Source organism: Nyctereutes procyonoides, unplaced genomic scaffold (assembly GCF_905146905.1).
Source record: "Nyctereutes procyonoides isolate TBG_1078 unplaced genomic scaffold, NYPRO_anot_genome, whole genome shotgun sequence".
Lineage (NCBI taxonomy): Eukaryota > Metazoa > Chordata > Mammalia > Carnivora > Canidae > Nyctereutes > Nyctereutes procyonoides.
This window is the reverse complement of record NW_026575146.1, coordinates 52,536,364-52,550,671: the sequence shown is the minus strand read 5'-3', so window position 1 is coordinate 52,550,671 and position 14,308 is coordinate 52,536,364. Positions and strand designations below refer to the sequence as shown.

The 14,308-nt window shown below is 39.6% G+C and overlaps 1 long non-coding RNA gene across 1 annotated transcript in view; it reads right to left on the bottom strand.

Moving 5' to 3' along the window:
• LOC129500509 (uncharacterized) overlaps positions 1–7,601 on the bottom strand; it is a 67,311-nt gene extending 59,710 nt beyond the window's left edge. The window contains exon 1 of the long non-coding RNA XR_008662557.1: positions 7,504–7,601. This is a non-coding gene — a long non-coding RNA (uncharacterized LOC129500509). The remainder of the gene's footprint in view (positions 1–7,503) is intronic.
• Between the last annotated feature and the right edge of the window lie 6,707 nt (positions 7,602–14,308).

Here is a 14,308-nt window from a genome sequence, read left to right as displayed (position 1 = left end):
AAGGCCACTGATACCTCCCATAAGAATGCCAATGGTCAACGTTTTTATCTTTTTAATATTATATTGGAATTATTCCTTTGTATGTTTCTCTCATATTACGATAAACTCTAGATCTTTCTCTTATTCATTTCAAAATGAATAAGCACAGGCCCTGACACACAGTTAGCATTTATGATGTTAATTAAAACAATGAACAAGGGACGCCTGGGAGGCTCAGTGGTTGGGCACCTGCCCTGGGCTCAGGTCATGATCCCAGGATCCGGGATCAAGTCCCACATCAGGCTCCCTGCGGGGAGCCCGCTTCTCCCTCTGCCTATGTCTCTGCCTCTCTCTCTCAGTCTGTGGCTCTCATGAATAAATAAATAAATCTTTAAAAAAAAAAACAATGAAAGAATATTCCCACAGCATTTTCTGAATCTTCACTGCCGCTTTTAGATGATATAGTCATCAAACTTAGTTTTGATTTGGCCTCTGAAAATAGTTTTGGCTTACACTACTGTTTTTTGAACTGACATCCCTAAACTAACCAACTGCATCAGCATCGTCTGGGATGCATATCCTGTGCAGATTCCTAGACCCACCCTACAATATTGTTCCTGAATCTCCAGTTTGTGGAATCCAAAAATCCCAGGAGATTCTTATGTAGACAAAGTTAGAGAAATATTGATATGTGTGGTTACCCCAATCTGCAGCATTCTGAAATTGGTCACTAACCATAGAATAAGGAAAAACTTCCCTAGCCAGAAGACTCATTATCTAAATTCAGTATAGGAGGAGGCCTAAAGAGATAGGAAAGAAAGCAAGAATCCCATAGAGAAATTTCATTATGCAAAGATGCAAACAGTCCCATGTGTTCCATTGTATGTTTGAATTGAAATCCATACCTTTGTCAATAGTTGCTTTGGGAAGTGGGAAAAGAGTTTTTAAGAAGTTTCTTTTGCCACACTTACATAAGAAACCAGTGGAATACTCTCCCAGGAATTTAAATCAAGGGAAGGAAAACAAGTAGAAGAATTAGGGGAATTGTTTTTCAAAAATAAAAGAGAAAAGCCAAACATGGAGTTATATGTTCTTCTCAAACCCCTTCTCTCAAAAGAGTCTGAATGCAAAGGCCCCATAGACATGTTTACCAGGTATGATCTCAAGAGGTTGAAAATTTGACATCTGTTACCTGAGACTTCTTTAACTGGAGATGTGTTCTCCTGTCCCACAATTTAAGAGAATATCTAAAACATAAATACACTAAAGGAGGAAAAACACCCACCTTGGCTTAAACTCAAAATACAATATGGGAAGAGAGTGGTAAGGGTATGTAGTTTTTATAATATCCCTAATCACCCCATAAAAACCGATAGAGCCAAACCAACAAGCCACATACAGTATCTATAACATTAAGTAATAAGTTATTCACATGAATTCCAGAATTGGAGTAAATGAGGACAAAACACGAAGACTCATATATTATTAGCATCTATATAGGTAGAAGCCAAAGGAAGTAAGGGGACATCTAGTAGATCTGAGAATAAGATGACTCAAGGATTGCCTATTTTTTTTCTTTAATTTATTTGAGAGAGAGAGCAAACACAGGGGAGAAAGGCATAGAGAAAGGGAGAGAATCTCAAACAGACTCCCTGCTGAGTGCAGAGCCCAATGCAGGCATTGATCTCATGATCCTGAGATCAGATCTGAGCCAAAACCAAGAGTTGGCCACTCAACTGACCACACCATCCAGGCTCTCTGCCAATATATATTGACTGGAAAGTGTAGGTGGCCAATTTGAGGACCACAGCTAAACCAGAAGGGTTATTTACATGTGAGTGCAATGAGATGGCAGGAAGATTTTAAGAATCTGGATTAATCTGGGACTTAACCATGGAAGTGAACTTGCCAGAGTGTTATTCCAGGACAAAGCTCTGTACTAGGGAGAAACTACTGGGGATATAACCTTTTTTTTAAGATTTTATTTATTTATTCATGAGAGACAAAGAGAGGCAGAAATATAGGCAGAGGGAAAAGCAGGCTCCCCACAGGAAGTCCAATGTGAGACGAGACTCGATCACAGAACTCCAGGATCATGCCCTGAGCCGAAGGCAAACACTCAACCACGAGCCACCCAGGCATCCCAGGGTTCTAACCTTTGACAAAGAGATGGAGGAAGAAAAGAGAGGATCCAAAGAAAGTGGAGATGAGGAACAAAACCAGGAGATCTTTTGTTTTGAACAAAAACAATAAAACAACAGAAAGACAGAACTCTATAGCAATCAAGCTAGAAAACTATCCTGATCCGTTCCTTCCCCCAAAAGTTTAGGAAAACTAATCTCATGTGAAAATGAGCAACAGCAAAGAAATATAGTTGAATTCTACACAACTGTTTTATAAGAAAATATAAGATTAGGCAGAAGAAAATATCTCTATAGATAATGAAAGCTCTCCAGAAAAATGGCCACAGACAGATGAAAACTATAACTTAATATTTTCAGATGAATTAATGGAAATTTTTTCATGATAGCGTATGAAAAAAAATTCAACATCAATCAGAATTAAAGAAAACTCAGAAATGAGGTGATAGAACTAAGGACAAAATAGAAAAAAATTTTAAGTCATTTCAAAATGTAACATGAATCGCATCACAAGATATCCAAATGGCCAATAATAATGTGAAAAAATGCTCAGTGTCACTAGTCATCAGAAAGTCAAATTTAAGCCATAGCAAAATATCACTTTGCCTCCATTAAAAGGGCTAAAATTAAAAAGACTGGTAATACCAAGTACTAGCAAAGATGTGACAACAAACTCTTATATACTAGTGATGGGAATGTAAAATGGTATAGCTCTTTTAGAAAACTGCTTAGCATTTTCTGATACATATAAAAATGCATCTGCCCTATGATCTAACAATTTGGCTCCAAGGTATATTTTCCAAGAGAAATGAATGCATATGTTCTTACAAAGATTTATACAAGAATGTTCATCACAGTTATAATTTATAGGGCAGCCCGGGTAGCTCAGCAGGTTAGTGCCACCTTCAGCCCAGGGCGTGATCCTGGAGACCCGGGATGGAGTCCCATGTCAGGCTCCCTGCATGGAGCCTGCTTCTCTCTCTGCCTGTGTCTCTACCTTTCTCTGTGTGTGTGTGTCTCTCATAAATAAATAAATAAAACTTAAAAAAAAAAACAGTTATAATTTATAATAGCTGAAATCTGGAAACACCACAAATGTCCATCCACAGAAAAAATAATAAATTGTGGTGTATATACATGAACTGCTATAAGATTTTAAGAGGCTGGATATTATATTGGATATTTTTTATTAATCTCAAAAAACATTACTTTGAGTAGAAGAAGTCAGGCACAAGAGTATATGTAATTACGTTTCTTCTGATTTGAATTCTGCTGATTTGAAATCTGCTGTTTTGAAATTCAAGAACAGGCAAAACCAATCTCTGGCAACAGAAGTCAGAATAATTGTTATCTCTTTTAGGAAGTAAGGATTTTTACTGGAAAGAAGCATGAAGAAACTTTCTGGAGTTTTCTATATCTTGTTCTATAGGTTATACAGATATATATCTGTGTGTGTGTGTGTGTGTGTGTGTGTGTGTGTGTGTGTGTGTATCTGTATATATGTCAGGGGACTGCAAGATCACTTCCAAGTTCAATGGTTTCCAGGAGGACACAAAGGACTCAGCATAGAGTCACAATTACAGCTATAATTTATTACCAAAAAAATGCACAATAAAATTAGCAAAGAGAAAAAGCACATGGGGCAAAGTTCAGAGTAAACCAGAAGCAAGATTCTAAGAGTCCCAATGAAGTCACACAGGATGTTGTTAATTCCTACAGAAAGAAATGTGGTACGTGTGAAGTGCTATCTCCCAGGGAAGCCCATTAAAGACTCCGTGCCAGGATTTTTATTGGGAGCTAGGCACACAGGTAGCTTTTGCCTAGCATGTACCAAATTACAAACTCTCAGAAGAAAAGCAAGTCTTCAGCATAAACCACATTGTTCCCATAAACACACAATGAGCCATTTGCTTTTGTTTAATTTTTTTAAGTTTATTTTTATTTTTTTAGCAATCCCTACACCGAACGTGAGGCTCAAACCCTGAGATCAAAAATCGCATGCTCTTCCAAAAACCAGCCAGGTGGACCTACAGTGAGTCATTCTTATCAGGAAACAATGCAAACCCTCTCCAAATTCAAATTCCTAGCAACCTTGAAAGCAGGCCTCTAACGATAGCAGTCAAGTCTTCTGGGCTCTTTCTCTGCAATATGTCAGAAAAACAAACAAAAAGCAAAAAACAAAACACCTCACTGAACTGTACATTTAAGATTTTGGTGTTTTATCATGTAGATTATATATCAATTTTTAAACTTTAAACATATAAATAATATGAATGACAGATCCACAGATCCTCTTCTATGAGCAGTTTGTCAATAGTGAAATAAGAAAATCATAATGATTTTGGAGGCCTACAAACAAGGCAAAGTAAAAAGCAAGTCCCTCAACTTGCTAAGGCTCAACTCTCTCAGGGCCATGATGGGTCCTGTTCTTAAGCAGTGTAATGTAATGGAAAGAACATGGACTTTGGCATCAAACTGGTCTTAGAATCTAGCTCTCATTTGCTAGCTCGGTGATAACAGTCAAGATAATTCACTTCTCTGAGCTCCAGTTCCTCAGCAAGCTGAGGGTGATAATTTGCCACTGAAATGTTATAAGGATTAAATGAAATAACACATGCAGTTGGTACTCAAAAAAAAAATGTCAAGTCCCTCTACAGTAGATAAAACTCTAGAAGATAAGACATCTATATGAAAAGTTGTAAGGCAAGAGAGTACTTAGTAAGTGCCATGAAGGTTGTTCAAAGTTCTGACTGCTATAGAAGACCAAGCAGAAAGGTTCTCAGTGGCCTGAAACAGGCCCAAGAGGTGGCATTTGAGCTGGTGATGGAATGTGTGGTAAAATTTTGAGATTCAGAGATGAAGAGTAGGACATTTTAGGACCACAGAAAGGTACCTGCAAATCACAAACTGGATTTGTCTTGGGCTTTTGTCAGTCCAAACTTTGCTGAGAGAACTAGCATTTCTTTACCTACATGACTTGTGACTGAGCCATTTTTTTTTTGCATAATATCAAATACTTTATTTTCCCTCATTTTGTTCAGCCCACATCTTAATCATATCTATATATGCATCTCCATTCCTATAATTACCCAAAGCTAAAAACATAAGTCATCTTTGACTCCTGTTCTAGAAAATGTATCCAAATATGATTATTAGCCATCACCTACTCAGCTACCACTCTGGTCCAAGCCAATCCTTCCTTGACCATGACAACAATCTCCTAACTGGCCTCTCAAACTTTTTTTTATTATTTTTTTAGAGTCTTATGGGGTTTATTTTTTTGTATATATTTTTTATTGGAGTTCGATATGCCAACATAAAGCATAACACCCAGTGCTCATCCCGTCAAGTGCCCCCCTCAGTGCCCATCACCTAGTCACCCCATTCCCCCACCCACCTCCCTTTCCATCACCCCTTGTTCGTTTCCCAGAGTTAGGAGTCTCTCATGTTCTGTGTGACCGAGTCATTATAGGGATTGAATATACTGCCATGCTGAATGGGGTGATACAGTGGGTTCTTCTACTCTGGATCTAAGGCCAATGACATTTTTGCCTCTTGACATCTAGCAATACAGAGCACGAGTATGACCTCAACCAGGAACACTATTGACATAGGCAAAATGGTGACTTCTATAGAAACATCAAATGCATGCACAATCTTCCATTCATTACAGTCCCCTCAGACTCCACTGTTGTTGTTGTTGTTTTTCATTTATTCAGTAGGGATTTATTGAGTGGGCAGTCTGTGCTAGACTTTGTGCTATATCCTAAGGATGAAATGTATGGGTTCCAGCCCCAGGGAGTTCACAGACTAGTCAGAAAGGCTACATGTAAATGCACGGATTACACTAGAAAACAGTAGGGACCTTAGGGTAGAGATGAATGAAAGATCTCAGGATCACACAGGCTAGAGCCGGGCCCTCTTTTGATACATTTGGTTTCTACTTCAAAGATACTCTCACTGCTGACAGTTAAACTGAGGGATGGATTTGATAAACTAGCTACTTTCCCAAACTGGTCAAAGGAAAAAACACTGGGCTCTAGGTAAGGTCAGAGTGCCCTCTGCTGAAATAGGAAGCTGGAATCAGAAGACGAACTATTCTAGTCTTGTTTATACCAAAACACTCTCTATACCATTTTATTTATAGAAATGAATAAATATCCTCTTTCCCTAACAACAATCCATCTTGAGTCTCACTGGATTCTTATAAACATAAGAATTGGGTCAGGAGGCAATGAAGGAAGACCAAGGAACATCAGACTCCTGTGAACATCACATGGCAAAACAGGCTTAGGCTAACCAGCATGTAAAAGCTTTCCAGCTTGCTTGGTGGGCTATCAAAATTCAAGGTGTGTTAGCCTAAGGCCTTTTCATAGAATGACTTCAACACTGGAGCCTCAACTCCTGCAAGGTACCAGGTGTCTTCATTCTCCCACTCTCACATTTTATGTGGATGAGAAAAAATTCAGCCATGAAAGACATGGAGTAAACTTAACCTCATGTGACGACACGAAAAAAGCCAACATGAAATGTGTACATACCCTAATGATTCCAACAGTATGATGTTCTGAAGAAAGTAAAACCACAGAGACAGAAAAAGATCAGTGGTTCCCAGGGATTAGAAGGGTGGAATGAATAAGGCCAGAAGCTACCCTGGTGGATACATGGCATTAGACATTTGTCCAAACCCATAGAAAGTACACCCCCAGAAGAGAACTGTAAGGTAAACTGTGGACTTCGGGTGATATCATGTGTCGACACGGGTTTATTGATTGTAACAGGTGTACCACTCTGGTGGGGGATAATGATAGTGGAGGAGGCTGCCCCGGGGAGGGGGAGGGATGATGCATATTTCATAATTTATGCTCAGTTGTGTTGCGAACCTAAAAAATAAGTCTATTAAAAACCAGAAAAGATTAATACCAGCTAAATTCTTTTTCTTTTTTTTAATAAAAATAGACCAGCTAAATTCATAAGGGCAGACCTCAGGATGTAAAATATGTTCATAAAAAGCTAATTTGGGGGCACCTAGGTGGCTCAGTCAGTCAAGTTTCTGCCATCAGCTCAGGTCATGATCCTGGAGTCGCAGGATCGAGTCCCATATGAGGTTCCCCGCTCAGCGAAGAGTCTGCTTCTCCCTCTGCCCCTCACCCCTCTCATGCTCTCTCTCTCTCTCTCACTCACTCTCTGTCTCTCAAATAAATAAAACCTTTATTTAAAAAAAGCTAATTTGTTTTACCAGCATAAGGGGCTGCAGATAGAGAGGATGAATGTGTGATGGAATGCATGGTGGTGTGAGATTCCAAAAACACCATATTATTTCTATCCTGTTGCCCAACCCCCGTACCAAGCAACAAATCCCAAAGACAATAACTGTCATTACCTGTGGCTTACCCTGTGACTGGTTTAGCAAAGACTGACACATTTCACTCCACAGTAGCAAAGACAGCGATCGTAATTTCCTCTTATCTGGAACATGCATCCCAGACTGTAGAACTCAAACTGACATTCAGAATGCATTGTGACACCAAAGGGGAAAGTGGCTTGCGTAAGGACCCTCCCCCAGCAGCCTGGGACTGTCCAGCTCTGATGATTGACGGTGTGCTGAGGACACCGCGCTCTTATGCAATGGAAAAGGCAGTGGCAACTCCGTGGCTTGTAAACGGGGAGGCTCTGCAGTAAGGACACTTTAGCAAATGGGTTACCTTAAGGGAGCAATCGGGGCTGCTAAAAGTCGGTGTCTTTCCTTGGGGCTGGATCATGTGTGATCTGAAGTCCTTTCCCACTCCGAATTAACATCCCAAAATGGATCCCATATTTTGAAACAGTGTGATTAATGAATTTTCAAACATGTCCCAGAAGAAACACTGTAGTCATTTACTTAACTGGCATTTAGAGTAAAATAACAAATGGTTTTAGACATTTTCCTTGCCTCTTTAATTATGGAGGCTAAATATTTCGGCACTCCTGATAATTAGCATGCTAGCCTGCATGAAAAGGTAAGGGGGAGGTCTCTTTAAACAGGTGCTGAATGCCTTATGTGCAATAAACATCCCCAGCCACCATGGATTTCTACATCTGGTAGCGATTTTGTAGCTGTAGAACATCTGGAATTTAATTTGCTACATGTAGTAGAAACCCTTTTCATTTAAAAAAAAAAAACACCTTCTTTATTCAAAGTAATTTGCAGTCTCTTATAATCCACTCACACACACCCCCATGTACCCCCTTTGAAAAAAATCTCCACAATGCCTATTGTGAAGACCCTTGGAATTTTTTGGCCTTGCAAAATAGTAACCTAATGCAATTCAGGCGAGGTTACTCCAATTCCTTTTTCCTCATTTCAATGCACTGATGAGCTCTGGCTTTATAATTAAAGTGGCCTCTTAGGTTATTCCAGCCTAATTATTATTCAGTGCTGTCATCTACCTATCCCATGGCCTGTGGATTCAACAATATGTATGAAGGTGTGATAAGAGGTGGTGGAGTGGGGGTAAGGGGTGCAGCAGGGAGTTCATTTGTGTTTATTACATACAATGTTCTTTTCCTGTGGAAAGGGGCTTTTGTGACTGTTCTTTTCCTAGTCCTGTGGACTGCCTGCCCCAGTGCAAACGGCTGCTATCAATAAACACCCTTACTTTCATTTGTGAGACCCAACCACCATTTCCTGGAGATAAAGGTGGCTTAGATTTCAGCACAATGTAAAACATATTCCATGACATTTCTTGAATGGAGTTGGGATATTTAAAGAAAACCTAACAGACAGACCTCTTAGGTAAGACGGTTCTTGCCCTTTTATGTTTTGCCATCTTCAGATATGGTGTAAATCCAGCTCCAGAAAGCAAGAAGGAACCAGTAGATAACATTAGCCCCCTTTGTCAATCTCAGTGGGACCAGATTGCCCCACAGGACAAAAGGCTAGAAGCTGACATGTAGGTTCTGAATGTGTCTTTCTCAATTCTTTTGTAAACTTGGCCTATGGGCAGTGTCATGCACATTATAAGCCAGTAAGTACTTCTCAGAATGATTTCCTCCTCCTTTGGAACAGATCCCTAAAGGAAAGGAAACGTTGACTCTGACTTTTCCCTCAATTACTCATACTCAGCTTTTCCTAAGATCACTAACATCTTAGGAAAGCAAACTGTCCATCTCATTAAGAGCAAACTGTCCTCAAACAGTTATAGCCATTACATAAATTTCATGTTCCCTTATTTCATTTATTTCTCCTTACAGCAAATCTTCCCTTTGGGTCAAATCCATCATATTCAATCTGCTAAAGCACTTCATTATTTTTCTAATAATTGAAATGCGAATTGATTGCCTGCAAAAAAAAAAAAAAAAAAAAAAAACACATCCCTGTAGGTGGGATCTTTTGACACGGGAAGGTTACATATGGGAAATACACAATATGGCAACAGTTGAGGTTGGTTCCCCTACGTCGGGACCGGTTGACCTTCCAGTAGTCTTAAGCTTTAAGACGAAATGAAACCCAAAGCTGGGGGAGTAAAGGAGGACTTGCGGTCCGTTTTGTATTGTATATTAGATTGGGAACATGTGTTTTTTAAGGAAAGGAAGCCTGACACAGTGAAACCTTTTGACACAACAAAGGAAGGAAATTGATCTAAGTGTCTGTCTGTAATGTGCCATTTGCTGTGATCAGTCTCTCATTCAAGCCTGATCTCTGGCGTCCCTGTTTGTATTGGAGCCATTTCCTGCATGATAGTACATTCCTGTTTGACACACCATGCCTGGGAAAAGGCAGTATCACCTACCCCCACCCGGGCAGACACAAGCTGTGAGACGTCATCAGGACTCTTCCGTTTCCGTTGCTGGGCGTTGGTTATTCTGTGGGGCTTGCATCTTTCTCTATTGACTTCCTGCTCAGTTAAGGGAAAATTATAGAAGTGTCCAAAGACCTGGTTTCAAGATGAATTGGCAAAGCTTAGAAAAGGAAGACAAGGAGGAGGGGAAGATATATTTCAAGGTCAAAGATTTTATGATCAGAATTTTTGAAGCCTCTAGACTTTATCTGTTCTCTGCTGCTCAAAGTGTGATCCCTGGACCAGCAGCATCGAATTACATGGTTCCCTATTACCAATGCGACATCAGATCCTATCTATGACCTACTAGAATCTGTATTTTCACATTATACTCAAGGAATTTGTGTGCACCCTTAAGTCTGAGATACAAGGATCTCAACCCATTTATTTACAGCTAAAGAAACAGAGTCTCAAGTAAGTAGATTGTACCAAACCATAAAGTTATTCAACAGAGCAGCTAGGACAAGGACCTTAAGATGACTGCTTCAGCTAGTCAGTCTACTTTTTGCCGTGCATGAAAGGAAGACATACAGCTCAAATGCCCCCTTCAAACTCCTCACCACCCTTCAACTCATAGGCCAAACCAATGTCCCCTTATTCATCAGAGTCTCTTCACTTCTGTCTTCACCATCTTGGAATCCGTAACAGTGCTCCTCCTCCTGCAAACTCCTTCCCTAGGACCCTTTCTCAAAGCACCTACTTTGATTGAACTCAACCACCTACTTTCTCCATACCTGTAGCCAAACAGCCCAGTAAAGCTGGACAAAAATCACCCCACTGAACAGATGGCCATCACTTCACATTTAAAACCACCAACCTCAGCCGAACCCTCAGCAGGGCTGATTCATCTTGCTGTTTATTTCTGTAGTTGCTTTTCTACTGTTTTTATATACCTTTTCCAATGTCCTTACACTTTCCATCATGCATTCTCAAGTAATGACTTGTCTCCAACTTCACAGAGGTAATGAAAGGAATTAGCTATCAAACCCCTCAACTTCCCACCACTGATTTTTTTTAAAGATTTTATTTATTTTTTCATGAGAGACAGGGAGAGAGGCAGAGACATAGGCAGAGGGAGAAGCAGGCTCCTCACAGGGAGCCTGATGCGGAACCCGATCCCCAGATCTGGGATCATGCCCTGAGCCAAAGGCAGATAGATGTTCAGCCACCAAGCCACCCAGGCGTTCCCCCACCACTGATTCTAAAGCAACATAACCTCCTGCATCTGCCCACACCCATCTTCTCTTTTTCCCCTTTTTACAGTAGATAAATCACCCATCTCCTCAACAGAAACTTGATCAGAATAGATGCTGTGAGACTCATTCACTGTCCTCTTCTCTGGAAGGGAATCCCACTCCATAGATCACCTCTCTTCCCTAAATATGCCACGCGTATACATTCTTGCTTCTGAGTCCATTTCATCTGCATTCTGGTTTATTCTAGTACCTCACTTCTCAAACAAGAAGCAAGCTAGCAAAATCTTAGAGAAAACCTCTCTAGTTTGAGTTCTATTTCAATGCTCTCCTTCACAGGTAGTTTGTAAGCTTCTAGCTTGTAATATTCTCCACACATGTAGTCTGTGCTTTTTCATCTTTCATTCACTATTTTTCAGAATGATTTCATTGATATGTGATCTTTTTTTTAAGTAATAGGGAAAAAATAAAGAAAACGGCAAAAAAAAAAAATACTGGAACTCTCACAACCCCAAAATAATCGTTTTTTTCTTTTCGTAACATTTTTTTTCATCCAAAAAGAAGATGGATAGGTAGAGGAGAAAATGTAAAGTGAAACTGTACTCTATATACCATCTTTTTAAAGTAAAATTTAATTGTTCTTGAATTTAACAGAAGAAATGTTCAGAAAATGAAATTAGGACTAACTCATTACCTGGAACAATAAGGAAATTCACCTTTTGTAATTCACATTTTTAGTTTTATAAGTTATATTTTATTTAACTTTGTCAAGATTTTTAATACTTAAAATCTGTTTTGTAATGATAATCCTCTGAGTATTCAGTCCTGGTATTCTACTTAAATGTATTCAAACCTGAACACTAATCATTTTTTTACCATAAGTTTTCCAATCCTGAGTATATTCAATCATATGTTTGGAGTATCTGGACACTGGGGAGATGAGTCCAAAAATGGGTCAGATCCCTGCACTCACAGAACTTACATTCTAAAGGAGGAGAAAGAAAATAAACAAGGCAAAACAAAACAAGATATTTCTCAGACAGTGTGTGGTAAGTGCTACATGTATATAAGGATACATGGTGAATGAGTAGGGGGAAAAGCTATTTTAGCAAAAAAAAAAAAAAGATGTCTCTTTAGATGTGACATGTAAGCTGAGTCATGAATAATTGAAAAGTCTCCATCACTAAAAGGCCTTAGTGGAGAAACATTCTATGTGGAAAGAATAGGAAATGCCCAAGTTAAAAATAAGTGTGGCTTGTTTAAGTACCAGAAATCAGGCCAAGGTAGTGGGAAAGTAGCAGAGGAGACTATGTGGACAGAGAGATAGTCAGGAGTCATTTTACACAGATATTTCAGATAATGATGTTCAAAATGAAATGTAAAACCTATAGGTGTAAGTAAGAGGGGGAAAGAGGGATGTAAACTGATATACATTTTTAGAAGATCAATTTGACCACCTGCCATGTAAAAATTGAAAGAAGAGGTAGGGTGAAAAAGTAGAAGCAGAAAGTCCTGCGAGGAGATAATACTAGTAACCCAGGCAAGAGATGACGATGTGGACTGGGGTAGAAACAATGAAGATACAGAGAGGGACATAATTGGGATGTACATCACAAGTAGAATAGAGGGAACTTCCTAGAGTGGGTGGAATCACTGGTAGAGGAACAAGAAAAAGGGAACCAAAGATAAATTCTAATGGTTTGTTTGCTTGGTTGGTTGGTTGGTTGGTTGGTTGGTTGGTTTTGTTCTACTTGAGCAACTGGGTTAAAATTAGTACCACTTACTGAAATGGGCAAGGCTGGAGAAGTAATAGATGGGATCCAGGAGTGTCCAGGGGTGTCACATTTCAGATATCTATTAGAAATCCAGTAGACTCTATGTTGAGCCTAGAGTTCAGTGGCGAGAGAAGTTTTGAAGTGGTCAACATATGGACAAAATTAACACCAGAAAGAAAATCACCACGGGTAGCCAGTGTCTTCAGTCCTCGCTGTGCAACAAAATCATCTGAGCTTTAAGAAATACTGGTGCGCCATTCTCTAACCCCAAAACAAACAGCATATGTGAGGACTGAATGTGGCACTGACATAGATAGAAAAGTGTACCCAGGACTAAGATTTTGGATATAGTCACATCTGGACGTTGAGAAAAGGAGAATCCAGTAAAGAAGACCGAAAAGGAGTAGCCAAGGAGAAAGGAGAAATAAGTATTGTCCTAGAAGCCAAAGAAAGTAAGTGGTTCATGAAGGATGGAGAGGCCACTCTGCCACTGAGACATTCAGAAAGATGAGAACTAGGTCCCTGCAGAGGAGGAAGCCAACTTGCCAACCGTTTACTTTTCTCAGGTAAAGGGAAGCCATCAGCCAAGAGTGTCCATCAGGAACAGACTGATACTAAAGGTTGTAGGAGAGAGAGGGAATTATATAAAGATCAATTTGAAGAGTTAGAGAGAGCAAGGAGAACGTACACACAAAGAAGGCCAGGAAGTATCAAATGCTCATATGAAAATTATGGGCATAAGTTTAAAGCAGGACTAGTCCATCTATGTGTACTAGTTACTCCAGCACCATTCAGGGGCTCAAAGTAACAGACGGCTGGATTTAGTCATGGTAGGGTTTTTGTTTAGAGGTTTATTTTTTGCTTATTTCTTTTGCAGAGTAAATATAATAAAAGAGGAGATGGAGGCAAAGGAGTCAACTTATATACTGGTTTCCTCACAGTTGACTGCAGCGACAGCCCATAGCACAAGAGCCTTCAATATAGGGTATCTCTTGCTCTAAACCAAGCACCAGCCATTACCAGAAAGGCTACCATTCCAGGGAGAATTTGCCAAAAAGATAAAATAAAACAACAACCAAAGTATTATTCCCACTTTCAAGGAGTACAATAGGTCAATCTAAGCTGGATACAGTGGCAGTGAGGCAAGAAAGCTTGATGAATTAATTATGAAACGCACAGATCAAAGGATCATAATCGCAGTGAAGTGGAAGAGTTGGTAAGATGTGGCCTTGAGAGCGATCCAGAAGACCAGCATAGCGAGACTCTGTTCTAACTGCTTTCAACTCTTGCATTTTCCTTTTGAAATCTTCAGCCCTTTCTCTATGGAAATAATTTGATTTTCAGCTGTGTGTACTCTGCTCTTTGTTGTCTCTAATTTATGCGTAAATTTCCTAATGACG